Genomic DNA, 19662 nt, shown 5'->3' on the forward strand with positions numbered 1-19662 from the left:
ACGTGGCCTTGAGACTGAGTTGCGCCGTCTGGCCTCTGGCTGAAGGGCTGGTCTGCACGACCCCTGTTATCACCAGGGAAGGGCCTTCCAAGTGCGACTGCACATCTGATTCTACTCTAGGGGCCAAGGGTGCTAAGTGGAAGCAACCCTCAAATCTGTGGTGAAAGGAGAATTGAATACAGACTGAGAGAGGGAAGGAGTCAGGGAGAGGAAGCGGGTGGGGGTGAGACAGAGAGACACAGAGACAGACAGACAGACAGATAGAGAGAGAGGGAGGAGGAGGAGGAGGAAGGGAAATACAGGAGGTGGGGAGGGGAGGTTGAGGAGGAGACAGATAAGAAGGGTTGGGGAGAGGATGGAGAGAACTCATAACTAGCCTAAACCTTCCACTCTAAACATTGCTAACCAAAATATCAGAACACGTGAAAAAATACACTGCTAAGAAATGCAGCTCACAAAATCAACAATTGGAAAATGAATCCACTCCAAATAAAATGAATATGCCAAATATTCTAATACTTTTAAGTATCCACAGATCGCTCAAAGACTAATTTTAAAAAATGTATCTTTTTTCCTTATCTGTTCATCTGTCAGTGGACATTTAGGTTGTTTCCACGTCTTGGCTGTTGTAAAAAGTGCTGCTGTGAACACTGGGGTGCGTGTGTCTTTTGGAATTAGAGTTCCCTCTGGGTACACGCCCAGGAGTGGGATTGCTGGATCATATGGTGAGTCTAGTTTTAGTTTTTCAAGGACTCTCCATACTGTTTTCCATAATGGCTGCACCAAACTACACAGGGAACGATATTCAACACCCTGTAATAACCAAAAGTCTAACTTTTAAAAGAACAAGAAATTATGACTAAAGTAACTGACAGAGGTAAAATGGAAAAGAGAGACAGGTAAAAATAATTAGAAATATTCAAAATTAAAACATGTAGACACTGAAATAACTCAGAATAGGTTAGCATATCTCACAACTGAACACAGTAAAAGAGAGAACCAGGTAGTTAGAAGACAGTCCTCAGACACTTACACGGAAGGAAGCAGGAGGAGGCAGGAGACAAGGAAACGAACGTGCGTGCGATTCTGCGCTGTGCTCTGTGTGTGTGTTTATAGTTAAGAGACCTGGAGGACAGGGTGGGAAGCTTCCAGGTACAGGTTGTAAGTGCTTCAGAAGAGCGTGTAGAGGAAATCGCAGAGAAGTGGTCCTGCTTCAGTCTTCCTGAGTTCAAGAAGGCACGGGTCTTCAGATTGAGTGTATACTCTATATAATAATAATAATATATGTCATATTACATAGTATATTATATAGTTTATATAACCTTGAAACTGAGCATATGAGTATATGTATTGCATATAATACATAATATAATACTATATATAATAATATATAATATATCATTAACAATCATATAATTTATATATTTATCATTTACACAGTATAATTATGTAATATGCAATTTACAATAATAGTATATAATATATAACGATTTATTATAATTTATTATATTATATAATTTATAATATATAATAATATGCATTATTTATGTGATATATGTATATTCTAGCCATATTTTAAAGAGATAATGCAATACACTAAAAATAAAGAAAAAATCTCTGAAAGTGCCAAAGAAAAGACTGACAATCTATCTCAGAATAACAACTAAATTCCCAGCAGGCTTTGTTCTCATCAAAGAAGACACCAAAATACGAAAGTCTAATAACTAAAAAGCCTGAGGAAAATAATCCTCCTCCTAGTATTTTCAAGCTAGCTACTAGGGGATGAACTTTAGAAAAAGAAACAAAAAACTGAGAGGGAGATTGTGGGATACAACAGAAACATTAATGAAACATGTCATAAATGGAATTAGCTATTTAATATAAAATATTAACAGCAAACTTTGTGGTTAACAAGTTGATTTTAAACTCCAAACCATGCTAACAACGTGGAGGTGTTCAACAGTAGTTAACGCCCCAGCGAGAAGGCATAAGTGATGGCTAACTAGTCACTGTTAAACAGACGTAGTATAAAAGCAAGGATAGCAATTAAAAGAACAGGGAGGTGCAGCTACAATACTATAAGACCCAAAAATCTTTATCCATAAACACAATGTTTTCTTTGCCAGGGGAGGCAGAAGAAGATAGTTCAGCAAGATTGCTGTAAAACATAGAAACATACAAAAATCAGTTGTACTTCTGTTTTCACCAATAATAACCAATTACAAAATGAAATAGAAAAATCACACTCATAATAAGTAAAGGCTAAAAATGTCTAAGAAATAATCCATCAATAGTGTGCCAGGCTTCTCAAGGGTCCCAGAGAGGCCCCCTCCCAGAAATCACTTGCAGAAGCTGAGACCCTCCAAGTGTTTCTGGGGCCCCTCGGCTGGGGGTGTCATCCGTGTTAGGAGCCAAGATCGGTCAGTGAGACAAAGCCGGCTATGCGACCTCACTGGCCTTGTCCTGTCCTCATGCTGAGCCCCAGGCTCTCGCTGGCCACTCCAACAGGGCTCTTCTGCTCCCACCTGGCACCTTCTCTGATGTTCTGGAGGCTTCCAAGGTCAAAGCTGCACGGCGTTTTCCATATTTTAGGGTTGCCCTCAGCTAGCTGGCTAGTGTCATCCTAATAGGCATTAGGAGAAGGAATCTTTGTGTAAAACTGCCCTTTCCTTTTGTGCGACAAAGGAGCATTTTACATTTTCCAGCAGAATACACGACATTAGCATTTGGCTATCCAAAAGACAACTTAAGGGTGAATTTATCCTTCGTAATAAAGGAGTCGGAGTCGTCTTCTTACAAAAGGACAGCAGGGCTCCCTTAAGTACTGTCTTTGCAAATGTTTATTCTGAGATCATTAAATAGATGGAGAAATTCAAAGCTGAAGTATCTCATATCGCTGTTGACCAAGGTTATCAGCAATTAGGATGAAACCAGAAGATACACAGTGAGGAGGAGCCTGGCTCTGTCTGGGTTTTTATTGTTGTTTTCTAGGCAGGTGTCTAAAACCCCGGACGCCCTGTTCAAAAACAAGATGCCTGGCAAGGCAGTCAGAAACTTTCATTTTCACTTTCACCAATGGCTGTGTGCCCTGAAGGGCTCACACAAGGTGAGCCGGTCGGGGCTGCAGCGCGGGATTGTCAGAATGACGGACCCTGACGGCTCCTTCACATTGCCATTGGGTCAAGTCTGTCCGATTACCTCTCCCTTCTCCTGGGAGAAGTTCCCACTTAGGGCAGTCCCCAGTCCCTCTGGTCAGTGGCCTCCTCACATGCCTTCAGTGGAGGATGAGGTGTCCTCACCCCAAATCCTGCCAGCTGTCTGCAGAGCCGGGCCATCAGAAACCAGGGCTGGCTGGTCCTCCGCACCATGATCCTGTGGGTCACGGAGCCCAGTGCGTAGGGCAGGGCAACAGAGTCTGGTTTTAGCACCTTGGTGCTTGTCTCTTGAGACTTCTCATTAGGTGGATTGTTCCAGAAGTTGGACACGCCAGGTACTATAACATTTGCTGGTGATACAAACGGATAAGACACAGACGTTGGCCTTATGCTTCGAATGTACCATAGGAGAACAGAAATGAATGCCTAGGTTGCCATCCTGTGTCATGACAGGGGCATGTTCAAGGACATGGGAGGCTTCCCCAGGGCGGGTCCAGTCTGCCTGAGGAAGCTGCAGGGCTCTCCAGAGGATGAGTAGATGAGAAAAGAAAGGGCGATTTAGGGGAGTCAACACGTGCATTCACTCATGTATCAATTGTCCACTCAAAAGCACTCATTGAGGGCCTCCCATGCACCATGCACTGTGCCAGGGGAGGGGAAAGGGGGGAGAGATGCAGACAGAGGTGCTCCTCACGGGCATCTCAGCCTCAGCATTGCTGCTGAGCTACTGGCTCTTCCAGAATGATGGACATGTTCCAGTTTGAAGGGGATCCTGCTGGCCAGTCTGGGATAATTCGCCAGTGTACGTACTAAGGGTTCCAGACTGTAGCCCTCGGGCTGCATCTTCTAGGCAGAGAGAACAACCATGCAAACCCTGACTCTAGAATGAGTTTGACGTGTCTGAGAAAAACACAGGGGACAATGTTCACATCTGATGGGAAAAGAAAATGTTAACATCCTGAATATGAAGACTTCATCCAGGTGTATAGGAGGGAAGCAAAATTATCCAAAGGAAAATAGGACTGTAAATGAGCAGTTCACAGAGGATAAAATGCAAAGGGAAGATAAAATATAAAAAGATGTTCATTCAAAAAAATAAAATAAAATAAAGTTCACTCAAAATAATAAAATAAAATAATAAAATGAATAATAAAATAAAATAATAAAATAAAATAATAAAATAATAAAATGACTTTTTTAAAGCACCAAGTTGGAAGGTTTGGTTATATTTTAAGTGCTTATTTTGACTTCAGAAAAGTTTTAAGAATATTATATACACTTTTAAACACCTGGGTAGTGTCACATTTGCAGAGAGAGAGGGAGGAAGGTGGGGAGAAGGCCCCCCTCCTGTGAGGCACCACCGGGCCCACACAGACGTCTCTCAGGTTCTGGAACTGGCGTCTGGGCTGATTTGTCTCACTTCCAGCTCGACCTTGACCCTTGACGCTCTAGCCGTTACTCACGCCTGCATTTTCCGGATTAGTACGATGCCTCACACTCGGCACGGCTGACAGTATGAATGAGTGAGTAACACGTTTAGAAAGTCGAGAGTACCTGTTGTGGCTACCGGTGTGGCACTCTAGTTTAAGACACCTTACAGCAATTTCTAAATTTCTACCAAACTGAGTGAATTTGTACGTTGTGATCCTATCATTTTCTGAGGCCCACCTATCGTTCTAAGTAAAGTGGGAACCCATAAGTGTCGTCCATAGAACTTTGCAGCAAAACTTGATTATTCCTGCAGGAGAGGTGCTTAAATTTAAAATCAGAGTTTCGAGTGAACACCTCATGTTGTGTAAAAGCTGCCTTGTGTTCTTGATTCCATAAGCAAATGAGCAGCATATACATAAACACCTAAAAATGAGAATTTCGTATTTGTCACTTGTCACAGCAGTGTCGTCTGGTAACCCTCATCTGGGCAGTAGCAAAGTCAGCCTCTTTGTTGTGGCTTCAGCTGCGTTGTTACATCTCAGGCAAGCTCTGTGGCTCTAGCTGCAAACCCTTCAGCCCCTTCACTCGAGAGTGAGTGTGGTGTGAGTAGCTCCTTCTGTCAGACCAATCCAAAGCCTTTTTTTTCCGTTTTTAATATTTTTTTTAAATTGAAGTATAGTAGCTTCACAATACTGTGTTAGTTTCTGGTGTACAGAAAAGTGATTCAGTTCTACATTTATATATATATTCTTTTTCATATTCATTTCCATTATAGGTCATTAAAAGATATTGAATATAGCTCCGCGTGCTATATAGTAGGATTTTGCTGTTTATCTATTGTATATACAGTCATGCGTATCTGCAAATCCCGAACTTCCAACCTGTCCCTCCCCACATTGCCGTGAGCCACGTGTCAGGGCTGGCAAAGGAGCCACAGTCAACGGAGTCTGTTTCCCAAAGTCCATTGTCTGATCAAAATAAACCTCTCCATCTCTACCAAAAGGTGTGATGCTAAGTGGGGTAACTTTCAGGAGCTCTGGACAAATGGCAGGAGCGACCAGCCCCCCGACAGCAGGGCTGCCGCTGCGTCTGGTCAGTCCTCTGACTCAGGTACTGAATTCTCCTTCTCGAGTCACGTCCTGAGAGCTGGGCACGTCCTTCGCATTTTAAATGAGGAGACGGAGCCTAAGAAAGTCACGTGTCTCATAAGCAGTAACCAGAGCCAGCATCCCACGGTGGGACCTCTGATTAAAAGGTATTCTCTCTCTACAAGACGTTGAGCCCAGGAGGATGCAAGGCACCTTTTAACGAACGCTGAGTTTGCTGAATCGTCTTGGCTCTTGGTCTGCCGTAATCACTTTCTGTTGAAATAGCAGTAACTAATTAGGGCTTATGGATTCCCCCCGTGTGCCTGACTTACAGTGAGGCGGGACGCCTGGCTGAGTGGGTCATCTACGAGGAAGGAAGAGGGGAAGGACGGCAGGGTCAGTGAGCAGAAGGGAACGAGGTCAGTCTACCAGGAGCGGACTGCTGACGCCAGCTCCGTCCGGGCAGAGAAAACAAGCGGGAGGAAACGTGCGTTTAAGCACAGGATTGAGTGTAGCCAGGAAGACAGGGGGGTAACCAAACAGACACGAGGGTCTGAAGCAGAGCTGACCCCTGCTTTTCCACCCCCCGAGGCCCTATTAACAGGGCTTCTGGCCACGAGCAGCTCCTGTTCTCAGCCCGTTCACGCCGCGCCCCCCTCACAGCAAGCTTGTGAAGTCGGGGTCATCACACAGTGCTGGGAACCGTGTCACAGGCGTGGGTCCTGACTCACGAGGGAACCCCACGGCTCCCTAGGGGCCAGGAGACTAAAGCCTTCAGCCCCGCAGGGAGCAGAAGTTCCTGTCCTTCCGAGTCACCTGCTGGCTCACACAGTCTGCCCGGAGGGGTTCCTGGATTCTGCAGTGTGACCAGCCCTGCCACAGGCTCCTGACCTTCCACTGGCAATGATGTTGGGTTCACCCTTTGCACAAGAAACCCTCCCTAGAGAGAACCCTCGCACATCTGTCCTTGCATGTTTCGGGCACTGCCCTGCTGACCACAGCCATCAGGCACCCCGCAGGGGGTCAGGACGAGGTCCTGCACCTATGATGTCTCATATCTGCGTCCCCCACCCCGACCGGCGGCAGCTCCTTGGGCCCCATTCACGGCACCTGAGAGCAGCCCTCACCCTCTGCTGATGGTCAGCTCTCCTCCCAACACCTGATTTAGGGACCATGTCCGTGGGACCTTCAGTGAGGAGTACCTTCCACTCCTCCTTCAGGCTCCTTGTTCAATGACCTGTCTCAGCGCCCACGGTGTGCCCCGTCCTCATGATGACTTGTGGGCAGGCAGAGGGTCCACCCAAGGCTGCTCCGGCTTCGTTCCCCACCCACCGCAGGTGACACCTGTCCTCTCTTATCGCTGTGTTCAAGACAGAAGAGACCATCTTGTCTGGGGGCCCCCGTGAGCTCCGGCTCTGGAAAGCCCCGGCCCAGCCTCTGCTCAGTAGCCTCACACATTCTGAATCTGAGGACCTTCCTGCACAAAGAGCTTACGGGTCGGAATCTGGCTGTTACTTTCTTACATCGTGGCCAGTGAATTACCGTCCTGTCTTCTCTGCGCCTTGTTTTATGAATTTATTTATTTTTGTTTGGAATGATTTTATAGTGAATTAATTATAATCTGCTGTAATCTTTTTATAAAATAGGAGAAATAAGTGATAACCTGAAGAATATACAGAAAATGCCTTTTATTCATCCTTGGAAGGGTTCATTAGATGTTTAGTTTCTGGCTGTTAAGAAAGGTTTCCTCATCCAATGAAGACATTAACATAATCTCATTACGTTGATTGCTCCCAGGGAGACACTGACGGCAGAAGAAAACCTCTGCAGCAGATGCCGGCTAACAGGAGTCGCTGTCGAGGGAAGAAACATAAACGCCTCCATCGCTGTTCCGGGGGCGGGAGCAGCTCCGACAGGCTGGTAGCTGCTCCCCCCAGAGCCAAGTGCTGGGAGAGTGCGTGGTGGCTACGTGCCAATCCCTTTTGGCCCTCTGATCTCTCGCTCTCTATAGATTACCTTCACGGCGTCTTTGCAAAATCAGTCCCTGCATGACTGAGAGCATGGTTTCTGTTGCCTGGGAAGGGCTGCCTCTTACTTTGCACCTGATTTTAAACGGCTAGCCTGGGATCTTCTTGTCCAACTGTGAGCCAAAGTAATGGGCGGCAGGGGAGTGGGAGATAGAGCTGGAAGTGCGGGGGTGTCCTTGGGCAAAGGAGGCCAAGGTCCCAGGTGGTCTCCCCAGCCGGACCCCCTAAAGAGCATCGTGATGCTGGGACATAAAAGCTGTCAAGCAGCTGCATCACGTCTCCTGTCTGGTGTGATGGGGACCCTGGGAGGAATTAATGAGACAGTGTTTGTGTGACAGCAGTTCCCTCCATGGCCCAGGACTGTGCGAGTTAGGACAGAAGCGCTGGACGCTGCTGCCGGCTGTTTACTGGGCATCCCTCGTGCTCTGCGCAGTGTGTGCTGTCGCCCTAACAGACGCGCCATGTGCTGACCTCCCAGAACATCAAGGAGAGCTCTGCCCGTATCTTCCATCTTAATGAGACACTGTTTGCACAAGATCAATGAGTTCTGCTGCACAGACACAATACCAGGATACATCAAATAACCTTCCTCTGGTGGGTGGGTCCGTAAACAGCTAACGTCTGTGTTCTGAGAAGCGCTGACGGGCTGTAGTCTTCTTGCCTGTTCTGTGCTTGTCCCCGGCTCTGCACCAAAGTGAGCGGCTGCAAGAAAGGAGAGAGACAGACAGAGCTCTGGCCCCGCTGTTCTGCTCAACACACCCGGGCCATCGTGGTCAAATGCATTCACAGCTTCTAAAAGAGCCCCATCCCCTCTCCTATCCTTTCGCCAGAACACTCCTCCATTATATAGAAAATCAGGAGCCGCCACTGGGTAAAGACTTTATCGGTAATTGGTTTATTGATTTATTGATTACTGGGCTCTCCAGACGTTTGGGGAGCAGGGAGGAAAGTGAATGTCTGATGAAGTTACCAGGAAACCCCTTCAGTGTGAAATGAAAAGATGGCTAAGTGGTCCGGGAACCCGGGAAGACAGAGTCGGGATTAGGAGAATCCATAAACACGCTGAGTCACGCCCCAGTGCGAGGTGCCTGTTGGGCGGAGGCCCCGTGTCACGCAGACTCCGTTCTCTGTGCTCCCTAAGTCACGAGCGCTGACATCTTTGGGGGAAGGAGGATCAGAAACTCCGGGCAGGGGCTTATAAACTCCACGCCCTAATTTTTTCAACTGGAGCACATGCTCATATCCCCACCCACAGAAACTAATTTACAAGTCAGCAGGTCTTGCTGATGGAAGCCAGACGGAACTCCGGGCAGCGCAGGTCCGCTGATGCAGTGCCCACTCCCTGCGGTCTCACGCCGCAGCGGGTGGAGACGGCGCCTAGCTGCCGAGGGCTTTCTCAAGGTCAGTGCCACGCTGGGTGCTGTGTCTCACGCTCACCCCCTGGAGACACAGACGCAGGGCGCATGCTCACCAGCCCTGTAATGAAGGTCTTGAACTGGACCCTGTGATGCTAAAAACCAAATAAACTCTCCCACGTTGCCATTAGACTGATGGGGAGGCAGGTGCTCAGGCAAGGTTGTTTGCTCCCCCTGAGAACAAGAACCACAGTTCCTTTGTCTGTTGTGAGCGTTTGTTCTCCGTCTCATTTTCTGCATTGACTTGTGCATCTTACATTCTGGAATCAACTCCTTGTTCTTGTAATTAGACATCAAGACACCATCTTTCTCCAAGGTTGTATTTCCACTGAACTGCTCAGCTCAGGTCTCCGTATAAACGCCGTGTTCTGTGTATTAAGTTTATTTTCTCCCTGAGGGAGACTTTTATGGTTCTCTCTGATTAGAAGGAAATACACACTCATTATGAAAACATTTTGAAGAATACAGACAAAGTATAAAGAAAATAACACACACACAATGCACTCATGGTTGCATTCCCACACATGTTCTTACACACAACACACACTCCCATGCACACAAGCACTCACATATCCACTTAGACACACGTATATGCTCACACCTGTGCACAATCACACCCATTACAGTGATACCCAGTGACGCACGGACACATCCACACACACACACATGCACACACACACAGGCACACTCAGGGGATCATGCCATGATTTTGTTTGGATGTTCTCTTTTCACCCATTATTATATAACAAAATTTTCCCATGTCAAAAAACATACAGGCATCTTTATTTTTAATAGTAGCATAGCATCTTATTTTATGGCTAAACCAAAGCTGATTTATTAGTATGTACTACTTTTTTTTAAACATTTTTTATTGATTTATAATCATTTTACAATGTTGTGTCAAATTCCAGTGTTCAGCACAATTTTTCAGTCACACATGAACATATATACATTCATTGTCACATGTTTTTCTCTGTGAGCTACCATAAGATCTTGTGTATATTCCCCTGTGCTATACAGTAAAATCTTGTTTATCTACTCTACAATTTTGAAATCCCATCTATCCCTTCCCACCCTCCGCCCCCTTGGCAACCACAAGTTTGTGTTCTATGTCTATGAGTCTATTTCTGTTTTGTATTTATGCTTTTTTTGTTGTTGTTGTTGTTTTTGGTTTTGGTTTTTAGGTTCCAGATATGAGCGATCTCATATGTGGAGAAAGGGGAACCCTCCTACACTGCTGGTGGGAATGCAGTTGGGTGCAGCCACTATGGAAAACAGTGTGGAGATTCCTCAAAAGACTAGGAATAGACTTACCATGTGACCCAGGAATCCCACTCCTGGGCTTATATCCAGAAGGAACCCTAGTTCAAAATGACACCTGCACCCCAATGTTCATAGCAGCACTATTTACAATAGCCAAGACATGGAAACAGCCTAAATGTCCATCAACAGATGACTGGATAAAGAAGAGGTGGTATATTTATACAATGGGATACTATTCAGCCATAAAAAGCGACAACATAACGCAATTTGCAGCAACATGGATGCTCCTGGAGAATGTCATTCTAAGTGAAGTAAGCCAGAAAGAGAAAGAAGTATGTACTACTTTTTGAAGAGAGATTTTTCTTTAATATTGACTTTTATAAGCAAAGTTTTAATATCATCCCTGTAATGTGAACTTGGTTTTATTTTCATCAAGAACAATTTCATTAGGAAAAAGAAGACCAATGGGAAATTACAGTTTAAAACTTAAAAAACACAAACACATACAAAAACATGTACATATTTGTAGCCAAATATATATACATATATAATACCAAATATGTGTGTGTGTGTGTATATATATATATTTGGCTATAAATACATGTATATAGCCAAAATGGTATCCAGCCACACCCCCGTGAGCGCTGTGTGAGAATGCCTCTTTCCTCACGCGCTCTTAGTAGTGGGGCTCACCTACCTGGTGCCAAGCTGAGATGGAGAAAATGGGTTTCACTGGTTTGTACATTGTATTTACTTAAACATTATTGAGATGGAACACTTTTCTCTTTGCCTTTGGCCATTTGTATTTCAACTTTTCCAGAAGGACCATTTATGAACGTTGCTACTTTTTTTGTCTCTTTTTGTGGCTAAACATGTCTTCACAAGTCCTAAAAATCTTTTCGACAAGAAGGATATTAACACTGTTCCTCTGAAATAGTGGTGTGTCACAAACACATCCCCTGGTTTTTCATTCATTTTCCAGTTTGTTTATGGCGAGACTTCTGCTCTCAGCCTAGATAAAGTCACAGGGACTGGGTTTACTCTCTAGCCCAAGGGGACAAAAAACTGACACAATGTATCAAATAATGGTTTTAAAACACTGGACATGAGGCGACAAAGGGCAGAGACATCTAAGAGACAGAAAGGTGAGCCGTATGATGTCTCAGCTTACCGTCCAGAGAAGGCGCTGAGGCGGCAGCACAGGGAGGGGACCAGGCAGAATCCACGAGGAAGAGAGAGATGTGAGTTCAAGTGAACCAGGTGGTTGGAGTTCCTGAGACAGAGGGTCAGCTCAGTCCAGGGAACAGTGCTCAGCCTGTGTGTGTGAGGAAACTGCCAGAAAGAGGGGTGAAGGATCCAGTAGGGCTGGGGAGAACAGCACCCGGTCTCTAGCTGACGGGGCATAGTGCCTCTTCCCAGCCAGAGAGGAAAATCTCATCGTCCGTGGAACATCCACAGAGCGCTAAGAAGAGCCATGGCTAAGTACTGGGGGGAAGCTAACACTAGACTAAACACTGTTCTGATCTCACCCAAGTCAGCTTTGAAGTGATTTCTGAAAGGACCACTCTGTCCCTGGCTACCTTTACTTCCTCCAAGAATACAGATCAAAATACATATAGGAATACAAAAACATCCAACATCCCAGGTAAAATTCTCATTTGGTAATCAATCAAAACCCACCATGCCTACAGAGAAGTAGGAAAATACAAATCTCCATGAGGAGAAAAGTCAGTTGGTCAAAAATGGCACAGGTAGAGTCAAAAGAGGTGTCTGGCTGTATACCGTGTGTTCAAGAGCCTACAGGAATGATTAAGCATGTTACGTTGAGACACAGAAGTCATTGAAACCACCCAAGTCAAACTTCTAGAGGTGTAAATGACTATTAATTAAATAAAAAATATAACAGGTGGTGTTAATAAAAGATTAGACATTGCAGAAGAAAAAATAGAGAAAAGAGAGAAAAATGATTAAAAAATGAAATTCAGGGGGAAAGGAGAATTTTAGAAGAAATGGATGGTGGGACAACTTCAAATAATCAAACAGACATCTGACTAGGGTCTCCAGAGAAGGGGAGAGATGGGGGTGGGGGGAAAGAAAAGCCATTGGAAGTGCTACTGGCCAAAACTTCTCCAAATTTGATGAAAACTACAAACCCACAGTTCCAAGAAGTAAATCTTAAAAGCAGCCAGAGAAAAAAAGGCACTTTAGTTACTGAAGAACAAAGAAGAGGATGACAGTAGATTTCCTATCAGAAACAATGTAAGCTAGATAACAGGGGAGAAACAGCTTTAAAGCACTAGGGGAAATTGTCAACTTAGAAGTCTTTACTCCCTGAAAGTACGTTTCAAAAATTATGAAGACATAGGACTTTCTCAAGATATACAAAAACTGAAAGAATTCATCACAAGAAAATTTGCACTACAAGAAATGTTAAAGACGTCCTTCAAGCAAAGGAAAGATGATACTGGATGGTAGCCCAGAACCACGCGAATGAAAGAGGGTGTCAGGTCATTACCTGGGAAAGTATCAAGAATTCTTTCCTTTTTGTTGGTTACATCTCTAAAAAGATAAGTAATTATGTAAAAGAAAAATAACTGCAGTGTCTCCTGGGGGTTATACCATATGTAGAAGAAAAACATATGCACCAGCACAGATTCCAGGAGAGGAAACACGGAGGCGCACAGACCCTCGCAAGGCAGGCAGCGTGGGATTATCCGAAGGTAGACTGTATGTGGGTTAATTTCCTTCTTCTTTTCTTTCTTGATTTTGATCAGTCAAGTATTTTGTTATGTTTTTCCTCTAATTTTTGTTAGTTACATATTATTTTATTATTCCTTGAGTAGTTACCCAAAAGGTAAAATATGCATGCCTGACTTATATACAATTTAATTTAAATTATTATTTTCACTAATTTCCTGATAATGATAAGAGTTCAGAGCTCCATTCATTTTTCTGACATTTAGTGTTACTGTTGTCACATGTTTCAATCATAAATATATTTTAAGTCCCATCAGATACTATAGTTTAACACCATCAAAATTCATTCATATTTACGCACATAATTTACTCTTTCCAGTCTTCTGCATTTGTTTCTGTTCCTTTAGGTTTCTGTCTGTGATGAATATCCTTCTCTGTGAACAACTTCCTTAGAACTTCTCTTAATGAAGATCTGCTGGTAATTACTTCTCTTCATTTTGTTCCTCTGAACATACGTTGATTTTGCCTCATTTGTGAAGGGTGTGATCTCTTGGTAGCCAATTCTAGGCTGGCAATTTTTTTTTCAGCCCTTTGAAAATATAGATGCAATTCCATTGTCTTCTGGCTTCAACTGTTCTTGTCAAAAGTCAGTGTCTAGTTTTACTGTTGCTCCTTTGAAGGTATTATGTCTTGTGTTTTTCCCCTCTGGCTGCTTGTTCCATCCTGCCTTTGCTTTTTTTTTTTTTTTTTTTTACTAGAATGTATCTAGTTGTTTGCTTGTTTTGTTTATCTTGCTTTGCTTTTTATTTTGTTGTTTTTGTAGAGATTTTTTAATCTGTGGATTGGTGTGTTATCAGTTTTAGAACAAATAATGCTTCTGTCCCACTCATAAATGCCTCTCTGGGATAGAAATTATATATTTGACAAACATTTTTATTTTTATGCTTTTCTTATGATATTTTCTGTATTTTATAACTTTTTTTCTCTCTCAACTGTTTAAAAATACCTTTTGTTGTTGTTGACCAGCAACAACAGTTGAATATGGAAGTGCAAATGGAGTTTGGGCATCTTGATTCAAACACGCATTCTTCTGTTGGTACAGTTAAAGGCAGCTCTTTCCTTCATTTCTCCCTCCCTCCCTCCCTGCCTTCTGACCTCTGTTGCCAGGGGAGGGCACTGGGGTATTGCATATTCTCAGCTTCTCTTGTGTTTATGTAGGTACTTGCTTCACCCCTTGCTCCCTTCTCTTTTACCACTAAACCATCCTACTTCTCCTTCAGAAATGATTTTCCTTATTTCCTCACCAAGAGGGGCTTTCTCCTCTACACACAGCCTCTTCCCTCTCCATTTTTCTACATGCTGTTACCCGACAGTTTGTTCAGGATGGGCTCCAGAGTTCACGTCTGAATCTTGCTGTTTATTTGACATTTATAGTATTCCTGTCTCCTAATTATATTATAAGTGTGTGTTACGAGTGACATTGTTTGCTTTTCTTGTGGAACTGAGTTTTTTTTTTTAATATGTAGAGAGGTTTGAATTTTAATCACCAACATTCTCTGGGTTCTCTTTAATCAGATCCTCAAGTGGCTATTGGGAGAGAGATCAAATAGAAATATCCAAAATTGTTTATGTGCAAGTATTCCTTTTATAATATATTGCAATTTTTATTGTTCTGACTAGTAACGATTCTGATATTAAGAGAACATCCATTTTGCTCCCTCTAAACTCTGGTCAAGGGCATGCCAGTGGTCCACAGCACCTCTTTCTTGTGTGACATTTACTCAGATGCAATGTTCTATATATAATCTCTGACTCACACTCTGATATGCAGTCCAATATCGATGTGCTAAACAGCTTGTTTAAATGCTAATTCTTGGGCTGTATCTCCAGAGATTATGATTCAGGGAGTCTGTTGAAGGTGCTGAGAGTGTCTGAATTTCTAATAGGCATCCCACACAATTCTGACTCAGGCAGGCCTGGTACCACCCTTCCAAAAACACTGACATACCTCAAGGATCCATCATCAGAGAAGGAAGATCCCAGCTGTAGAAGATTTGTGCCAGGAACACCAGGATAATCTCAAGGCACCAAATAAGCAGGAAGGCTGAGAGCATCAAATAGAGCATAGTGTTCAGCAGCAGAACTCTGCAAACCCCAAGTTTTTGAAGACGGTGAGTAGGTGCTTCAAATGTATTTTTACAATATATCATCTCCTTTTCAAAGATCAGAACACATGATTTAGAGACACTCAACCAGAACCCAGGTTGAATGATCATAACAAAGGAGTCTATAAACGTGAGAGAAACAGTAGGAGTCAAAGTACTAGACTGGAGACTGGGGAACAGAATCAGCATTAAGTCTAGTCAAATTCTCCTGATGATGAAGATTGTTCCTGAAGTCAAGGATGTCCCTGAGCTCCCAGCCAGAAGAGAGTCCCTCTGCAGCTACAGACCAAGAGAGGGACCCAAGGAGGACAAGCTGATTTTCTCTTCATTTTAACCCAATTTCTTTGCAAAAGGCAGACCCCTTTCATAACCTCCTGAGCTGCTTATTAAGTTCCAAAACAGTAACAGCCAAAAATGTTCACATGGAGGTAGGGAGAACCTTGTGAAAGAAAATGCACCAGTGATCTTGGAAGGAAAACCCCTTCATGGGAAATAAATACTTTTCCTTGGAGAAGAAATAATTGCATGCCTTTCTTACTTATGACACAGAAGTAAAATCTGTGTTGGCCAAGTAGGTATTTTACCTTCCCAAACTCCCTTCTCTTGAACATGAGCCAATGAATTTTCAAGGCAGTGAGTCTGAAACTTACTGCACATGCACCACATTTCCACAAGTGAATACGTTAATTTAACTCATCCATTGGAGACTGCAAAACATTATATGAAACGAGGGTTTTCCTACTAAGCATGGAATGGAATAGCTAAGTAATTTTGGGGATGGTTAATAAGACCAATAGTCCTTAAAAAGTAAAGCTACTATCTGGAAAAAAATCACAAAAATCTTCATTAGTGGTTGATGGAAATCTCTCAAGCTTTTTCCATTAATGTTGCATGAAAAGTATGCTTGCCAAATCAACCAGGGTTTTTTAAAGAGGGATCAAGGAATTAAACCCACCTTATTTGGACAAGCCATGAAACAGCTCATAGAACTGTTTATCATTCATTTTTACCAAGAAATTAAAATGTATAGGCCTGTTAGATTATGGGAACAGTTTTCATTGTAGAACTGAAGTTTCTTAGTTCCAGAGACAATTTTGATTTAGTCAAATTAGCTTTTATTACATTATAATCTCACCTTTGGTCTCTCCTTTTTCCCTGCCAAGAAATCATTAATTTTTTCCCCCAGAATTTTATTAGCCTTCTTTACAAAGGAAATTTTCTCTTAAAAAATTTATATATAAAACAGGGTCAAAAGCCTAGATCACTGGGAAAATCTAAACTTTACTTGATTGCACCGCAGCTATTGTTATAACTTGATGAGAGAATAAAAAAGCAGAGTTAGTTATTTATAGTGTATCTCAATATGCTCTGAATATTTTAACAAGCTACTCCTCTCAGTGGCATTATAAGATTGTGTTTCTTTTTTGATCCTCCAAGTGCATAATAATGGTGGTGTGTTCCAGACAGAACCAGAAACCTGACCTCACATCCTGGGGACCTGCATTTATGGTCCTTGCTCTTCAAGTCTTTAAATTAACCTACTCACATTATGGGTTCTTGGAGGATATAGCGGTTCGAAACATCGTCACTGTTCAAGACAAACTGGGCCCAACATAGTCCCAATTTTAGCTATAAAAAGCTGACAGCAAGCACTGTTTGTATGTGGTTAGCCAGTAATTTTCGTAATGCAGCTTTTTGTTACTATTTGGAGTGCTATAATTAATACCATTCTGGTATATCAGTTTGAACTCATATTTCACGCCAAGCAAAAAGTTGGCAGCCATGTTAGAGGTATAAAAATAAGACAAGGGATAGACTAATTTTAGAACATGGAGAAGTTTTGAATTAAATTCCGGAATGATTATGTAAAATACAGGGCAGCAGGCAAGATCACCGCGCATCATAACGTGCTCAGGGAGGCATGTCTCCCATAGCTGAACTCACAGGGAGGCCAAAACCCACATGGAAATACAAAGACAGAAGGACAGCTCATAGGCTGGACTCATCCACCAGGGGTACAATGTCACGGACTCTCGGGATAAGGATGGTGAGGGTGTCAGAAAAGCCACTGTTACCCAAAGACGTAGCGTGTGTGGTGAGAGGGAGCGTGTGCATTAAGTAATGAGTAGGTTTCCGTGTCGTTTGCCTCTTTTTAGATGAGGGAAGTTGGAACGGGGAGAGGTTAAATGAATTATCAAGATCATACAGGTGGGGACGTAATAGATTAGGATGGAAAAATCTAAAGCAACAGGGGCCACATGGTGGACACTCAGAGTATTGATGGAATGATTCAATAGGAGATGAATCCTGAAAGGTCTAGAAAGACGTTGATATCCCCTGGAATGAGCAAAGGGTCAGCCTCTCCTGGGTTAGTCTGAGACTAAGGCAGATTCAAAGGACAGCCCAGGGTCCAGTTTAGTCCAGATGCTCGTTAGAGGGGAACCAAAGGAAGGCAAAACACAAAACTGGTATCTGCCTCTTTGGATTTCTCCCCAAATCATTCCTATTCCTGCAAATGTGAGAAAAACTAAATCTTTGTGAGGAGAGAGAGACAGAGGGGAAGAGAGTCGGGGGGAGAATCGTTCATCTGACCCTTAGCATCTGGCCAGCTGCACGCACACAGGATTTCCAGTGTGATGGGCTGTCATTCTTGGCTGACCTCTGTGTCCTAAATGTGGCATAAGTAAAATGAGAGATCAGGGCACTTTCATTTATTACAATGAGTACTCTTAAGAAGAAGGCATGTCTTTGTATCCACAGCAAAACAGGCCTTACCTAAAGAACAGCAAAGCGTCGTGTTTCCCTCGGCCAGATGGATCTGAGGCAGCATCTGTGGGTAATTCTGTTAGCAGAGATCCCCCGTCCATCTGGACCAAGCTTAATTATCACCAGACCTACTTACACAATGATATGAAGACAAGGAAGAGAGGAGGGAGAATGGGAATAGTTCATACCGTTTTTAATTTATTTTTTTTCAGTAACGATAGGTTAGACGGGCAAATAAAACTAGATTAAACCCAGCTGGGAGAAGCAGATAAGAATCTTGAAACTAAATGCCAAACCTTAGTATCCCAAAAATACCTTGTTTTCTTTCAAAGAACAACATGTTACCTTTGAAGCAGGTGATACACTTGGTTGAAATGTTAGCATCTTCCATGCACACCCAGATTTCATAAGGCCCTTTCCTGAAAGGCATAATAAAAGATATTTATTTTTAAAATGTGCAGAAGTTTTATCCTGTTGGTTTTTTCCTAAACTAAGAGTAAGTTCCAAAACTTCTAAGACATGCGTATCATTGGAATAAATTTTCCTGACACACACAGACACGCACACTGTGTTTATTTCATCTAATCAGTCTTGGTGGCACTGACATCTGGGCTTTGGTAATCTTCTGTCATGGGGGCTGTCCTGTGCATTTTAGGACCCCCTTCTCTGCACAGTATTCCAGTAGCATCCTCCACTTGTGACAACCTAAAACGTCTCTAGACATTGCCAAATGCCTCTGGGAGGCAAAATCATCCTGGTTAGGTGCCCTTCCTCTAAATCGATGTCTCATAATAAAAGACTGTTTAGATTGAAGCTCTCACTCTGGTCCTGGGGAGGCTGAAGGGCAGAGGAGGCCCCGCCATGTCCCACGTCACTGGGTAGTGGCAGAGACGGGTCTCCAGCCTGTTACTTAAGACTTCTGGCCTGTAGCTCCATCCACTGCATTATTACTAGAGAGATTCAGGGCCCAGTTTCTCCCTGTTTCCTTTCCTTTCCAGCCTCAAAAAGAAATCTCCAAAAGTCACTATTATGAGAAAAAAAAATTGAAGATGAAATAATCAGATTTGCGGCGATGTGATCAGCGCTGCCATCAGTTTCAAAGCGCCCACTCCAGTGACTCAGGCACCAGCACGAGGGCCTCGCGTTTCTCTGTGAAGTTCCCATTTATCGTGCTAACTTGCCAGCACGTCCTGTTATCCATGGACGGCAGCAAAAACTGAGGCTCAGAAAGGGGAACAAGTCTCCTGAGATGGCACAGGTCCCAACAGGCGGAGTAGAATTGGGGCTGCTCTCCGATTTCAAATCCCTGCCTTTTCCTGAGCAGCACGAGAGTCGGTCGTTACCTGGTCCAACCCTTCAGACGCGGTGGCGGCGGTGAACCCGGGGCAGGGCGGCCGCGAGCCCTCACCCCCGCCCCCAGCCGGGAGCTCGCGTGGCTCCTGCTCTCTGCGCGTGAGTCTCAGGGTCCCCCTTCTGGCTCAGAATTCGCTTGTATCTGAAAAGGCTGACTTGATTTAGGACAAGCCCTGTGCTCAGTGGCCTACCCTCCGCAGAGGGTGTTTAAGTACCGCTGAATATGGGGCTGGTGGACGGGTCCGCCTGGGGACCCGGACGCAGCGCCATCGCCCCCCACGGTTCTGCAGCGAGAGAGCAGG

At 43.8% G+C, this 19662-nt stretch overlaps 1 long non-coding RNA gene across 4 annotated transcripts; it reads right to left on the minus strand.

Annotated features, from left to right (window-relative positions):
- Nucleotides 1–1049: 1049 nt before the first annotated feature.
- LOC140695727 (uncharacterized) lies at nt 1050–19403 on the minus strand. 4 transcript variants are annotated; one of them, XR_012071576.1, is made up of 6 exons: nt 19351–19403; nt 18353–18426; nt 18017–18135; nt 17834–17909; nt 15085–15289; nt 1050–1264 (listed from the first exon to the last, which is right to left on the minus strand). It is a non-coding gene; the product is annotated as an uncharacterized lncRNA (long non-coding RNA). The 4 variants fall into 4 exon arrangements; XR_012071573.1 differs by lacking the exon at nt 1050–1264 and adding an exon at nt 7413–8403; XR_012071574.1 differs by lacking the exon at nt 1050–1264 and adding an exon at nt 8578–9533.
- Nucleotides 19404–19662: the final 259 nt, after the last annotated feature.

This window comes from Vicugna pacos, chromosome 3 (assembly GCF_048564905.1).
Source record: "Vicugna pacos chromosome 3, VicPac4, whole genome shotgun sequence".
Classification (NCBI taxonomy): Eukaryota; Metazoa; Chordata; class Mammalia; order Artiodactyla; family Camelidae; genus Vicugna; species Vicugna pacos.